The 5,364-nt window shown below is 37.9% G+C and overlaps 1 protein-coding gene across 4 annotated transcripts in view; it reads left to right on the top strand.

Annotated features, from left to right (window-relative positions):
- Positions 1-5,364, top strand: part of hoxb3a (homeobox B3a) — a 45,866-nt gene that overhangs the window by 39,106 nt on the left and 1,396 nt on the right. For 3 of the 4 annotated variants that reach the window (XM_010773131.1, XM_010773129.1, XM_010773130.1), the window contains one exon: positions 1-1,427. This exon is cut by the window's left edge and continues 2,471 nt beyond it. The exons of the other annotated variant lie outside the window; for it this stretch is intronic. The gene's annotated coding sequence lies outside the window, so the exon portion shown is untranslated. Of the gene's footprint in view, positions 1,428-5,364 lie in introns of those variants that run through there. 4 annotated transcript variants of the gene reach the window in all.

The following is a 5,364-nucleotide window of genomic DNA, read 5'->3' as shown; positions in this document are numbered from 1 at the left end:
ACACACACACACACACACACACACACACACACACACACACACACACACATCCATCCCCACACTTGCACTCACCACCCCTCCCATCAATCTAACAGGGTTTAAGAAGCTACACAAGGCTAAAGTAGCTCCCATAGACACACTTCTGTGCTAAGCTACTTTAGCTAATCACACACACACACACACACACAAACACACACACACACACACACACACACACACACACACACACACACACACACACACACAGCAACGCTAAGCTAGCTTCCTTTTGTTGCCACACACCCACAGCGGGGTCACGCCAGCTGTTGACATCTTTGAACAAACACATGAGAGGACAAGGAAGAGACATTTTTAATGTTCTTATTTTAGCACATCATCGACACAGGGTAAATAATAAGAGTGGAGAACAATATTTATTTATGTTTGGCTACGTCAATGTCCTCTGTCTCTCCCTCTCTTTCTCTATCTCTCTCTTTCTATCACCTTATAATATTGTTTTGTTTTGTTCTCACATATCTTGACTTTTAACGTGGATACAGGGTATATATTTGAACAGAAATGCATGTCCCAGGAATCTGAGCTGATGTATTTCACACATATTTAAAACAACTGGGTTTATTTGTCAGTGAGGACAGTGGGGGAGAACACACACACACACACACACACACACACACACACACACACACACACACACACACACACACACACACACACACACACACACACACACACACACACACACATGAAAAGTGTGTGTGTTGGACCCCTATTTCACTCTCTGCTCTTCTAGAAATAAACCCTCTGTATGGTTTTAAAGTGCAGATCTACACACATGTTTCCACATCTGGGCATCATTGTTGCACTTAGAGTTGACATTTTGATGGTTAAAAGGTAAAAGATAATAATAATAAAATCTTATTTTGAAGACGGAAGGCCCTCCAATCAAAGCGTCTTTCGTCAATGGGTGTTCGAGTGAACATTCATATATAAATATTTATTTGTTATAGCCAGTTTAAAAATACTTTCTGTTTTGTATTATTATTATTTATCCTTCATGTATTTATATCGAGAAAAAATACTGTACTTTTTTAGTATTTACCTGTTATGGAAGAAAAAAAATGTTGTGTTTCTTCTTGTCCGATGTACTGAAGTTACATTTTTTAGTTCTTGTATTTTAGAAGAAGATAGGTAGTTTTTATGTTCCTAAAATGACCCTTGTACATACATGTCTTGGCTTGTACAGGGAGCAGGCTCGGTGGGGATTGGTGACTCATCCGAGCTTAGTCGGAAAAATGTAGACAAACTATTAGCTGGAAAAAAAGTCTTTTTGGAGAAAAACAACTTCTTTTTTGTCCTTTGTAGCTCCTTTTTCTTTCACTGTTGAGAGAGTTGTCTGTCGAGCAATTCTTTAATAAAATGTTACGTTATTCAGAGCTATCGTCAGTTTGTCTATGATTCTCAGGTGTGGTTGTAAATAATCTTTAAAGAAATGAAAGGGCATTTCTGATTGGTTAGGCAGTGTTTCTGTCAGGAACACAATAAGAGCGATGCGTTGATGACGTGTTGGCCAAACAGGAAGTTAGCATCCCAAGGGCTCCCACAACCAAAATATGGGATTTCCCCATTTGATTTCAGGATATTGAAGAGAAAATAAGCTCTGTGGCAAAGACACCTTTATGATACTTCTGAATACTAAATCACCACATATTAACGCCACGTTATGATATGTTAAGGTTAAATGCAGTCGGCTGAAATAAAAAGCTAACGTAATGCTGTAAACCACATGTGTCAAACTCAAGGCCCGGGGGCCAAATCAGGCCCTTGGTGGATTTAATTTCGGCCCTCACGATAATTTCTAATTACCATTAGATCTGGCCCGCCTGTATATTGAACGCACACCTTCACTCCATCCTGAGGGTCTCCTCATCTCAGAGCCTGAGCCCAAACATTGATGAACTTGCACCCAAGATGAGATGCCAAGTATCTGAACTAGCATCACAGAGCAGCACCCTGAGTTTACATGGATGTTTCCTTCTGCACTTTTTCTCTCACGACAACAGGGCATGTTTGGTTTTCTCTTTGAGGGAAATCGTTTTTTTGAAGCTGTTGTTGGCCTGTTGAAAAATATTCTCATAAGAAATGACTCAGGAGAAGCTGCAGATAGAGCCATAAGAAAGGAATGCAACTGATTATTTAATGTTTAATATTGTTTTTATAGGCAATCATTTAAGCTTTGTTAGTTCCAGCTTTAATATGTGCAATAACTTCATTTCAATACGTTTTGCAATAAACATTGAACCAGTCCGGCCCTCGACTAGTACCCATTTTGAAATGTTGGCCCACTGTGTATTTGAGTTTGACATCCCTGCTATAAACAAACTACAACACGGTCGCACGGGCGCACATCACCACGCTTAGCAAAAGGCGGCTAATGTTTGGCATCATGGCGTTTATCTTATTTAGTCACTTATTAGCAACGGCCATTTTTATGACACACTGAAGCTTTGTGCGTTCACCAGTGGGGTATTACCGACGTGTTTTATGCTGTAGAACAAAATGTTAAAATCTTGTCGTGTTAACCACAGACCTTGTAACCAAAAACACGTAAAAAAAAAAACATTGACTTCATAACGAAGTGGTAAAATGCTAACTCATTCCCGGGTGTAAGGACTCATTACTGCACCACTATTTTAGTGGCTAACATCATTATTAAATATGCTAATTATTGAACAGCGCTATCAGAACTCAAGTCAGGTTCTGTAGTGGTGCATGTTTTTATATTATGTATTTATGACCAATACAAAAAAAGCACTACACTCGAAAATCAACCCTCTAAAGATCAGCTGGCCTCAGTGATAGCAAATAATAAAGCCTTAATATGCTATCTGTGTAGACTAATCCTTTTAAGGATAAATGTCACCATCAATATTTCACCTATAAATCTTTTCAACATTCAAATGACTTGCTTTTAGATGTTATATGATTTGTGTGGGTCTGCCGGCCATATTGGACCTCAAGTTAATGATGCATACCTTTTTGAGGGCAAAATGGTACATGGTCCCAGGCAGAAAAAGGTACAATAGTTTTATAAATATTAAGGAACAATATACAAATACAGTGTGGGTTAGGCTAGGTTTCAAGCAAATGTTAACAAAATATAAATTTCTTCCAATTGATATAAATATTTTCCTATTTGCTTAAGATAAATGCCAACCTTTGAACTGAAAAATACTGAAATATTGACTTTAATTAAATGTATTATGTCAACAAATGTCACATAACTGTATTAAAGGTGGGGTAGGTTTGGAGAAACCAGCTAGAGTGCAGTAGAATTTGAAAATACACAGCCGGAAAAAATCTGCCCCTTCCTTACAGAGCCCCTCCTCCAACACACACGAACGCGCACATGACCAATGAGGGCACGAGATAAGTTTGTGCACAGATGGAAGGCTGACAGGCAGGTAGGCCATCCAGTTATTTTAGCCGGGCCGGCTAAAATGATTGGTCGTGCTTTATACAGTACCACGGCTTCCACAGATCACATTTTTTATGGATTTTTTGTCAAAGCACTTTAGATATTCATTGCTATCGGGATGTTAAGAGCATTCCATGGAATATAACAAAAAGTATATCTCGAGCCGGTTTCTCAAACTTACCTACCCCACCTTTAAGTTAGTTAAAAGCAATAATAATAAGTTGAACCTAATATTTTGTATTTAAATGTAATAGTATTGCTTTCAACTAAACTAATACAGTTGTGTGAAATCTGTTGACATAATACATTCAATTAAAGTCAAGTTGGAGTTTTTTCAGTGAAGGTATATGCTGAGTAGAATATGTGTTTTCGGAGTGTATTTGATCAGATGATGTGGCTCAGGTCCATGTGCTTCCACGATGTGCTGTTGAGGATCTGTGTCGTTGTTTCCAACAGCTTGTGTCTGCTGATGACCTGACACTGATGCAGGATTGAATATCAGATGGTACTGCAGGCTAAAGCATGGCAGCACTGTCAGAAAATATCTACAGCCTAGAGCGACATATAACATGTCAGAAGTACAAAGAAACGTCAAACTTTAGGAGAAATACAAATCTGCTTCTGGTCTCCTTTATGCTTTACAAAGTAGAAAGGAGTACACAAATTGTCGATTGTGCTACTGTAGCTATGGCCGGTGTTCATTTAGCGTACTGATTAGTAACACCAAGATATAGCATCCAGAGAAGGTCTAAGGTCGGACCCAACAACTATTCCTGGACTGAAACCTAAAACCTGCTGTGGCTGGAGTCCTCTTCTTACTTTAGCTCTGTTGTGATTGGCTGATTCCTCCAAACTATCTTTACAGAAAAATATCAAACTCTGTCAGAACTATTCTTATACAGTTTAGTGACGAGTACTGTAAAGTATTGCATCTAAAGAATCATGTTTACCTCTCACAAATGCTGAAAAAAACATTTAGGAATCAATTTCTCTATTCAAAACAAATACACTTTCGGAAGAATGACTCTATACGTGATGATTTGAAATGATTCAATAGATATGTTTTCACAAAGGGACTGTTTAACGTTTTATTACTCAAGATTGTTAAGATGGGAATGTTGGAGATATGGGCCGTAGAGAAATCGATGAAGAAAACAGTTCCAACATGAGATTGCTCACAACAAGCTTTGTGGAATGTTTTGAGTAACAAGGTCATGATTTCTGTTGAGAGATATGCTGTTGAGCTCTTCCAATGTATTTCTTTGTAAACAAGCAAAGTGCTGGTTCCAGTCATCTGGACAGAAGGCTGATAGTGTATCTCTGTGGTTAATATGACAAACACATGGCAACTCACACCAGACTATCTATTAGCACTACAGGTATTGACATACATACTGTTGAATTTGGGTTGAAACTGTCCCTTTACGTTAACTTACCACTTCTGTGAAACATAAATGACTCAAAATGGGGCAAGAGTTTTGGCTGTGAGTGAGGCCTGAATGATGATCATTTGTTTCAGTTTTATTTTTAAGTAAGGCTGCCTTTGAGACCAGCAGATCAGTGTTGTATATATTATGCATATATGTTGGCAATTTCCTTGACATATTTATAATGTCTTAGTCATTCACCCCAGTATCATGTTAACTACAATCTATTCATATTTCCAAAAGGGGTTCTATCATTATTTATTGTGTGTAAAGTAGCAAAGAGGTTTTTCTTTTCTTCAACCACAGATATTCTTTTTAGGCTATTATTTGACTATTCAACTATTCCCCTGTTTGTCACTATTAAGCAATTCCACCAATTTCATCCATCAACTTTTTTTTATTTCCCCGTTGTCTTTTTTTTTACTCTTATTCTTCATGACACCTAATAAAACTCAGAGAATT

This window comes from Notothenia coriiceps, unplaced genomic scaffold (genome assembly GCF_000735185.1).
Source record: "Notothenia coriiceps isolate Sejong01 unplaced genomic scaffold, NC01 NC01_scaffold00012113, whole genome shotgun sequence".
NCBI classification, from domain to species: Eukaryota; Metazoa; Chordata; class Actinopteri; order Perciformes; family Nototheniidae; genus Notothenia; species Notothenia coriiceps.
Note: the sequence above shows the minus strand (reverse complement) of the source record. Positions and strands in the feature narration are given on the sequence as shown.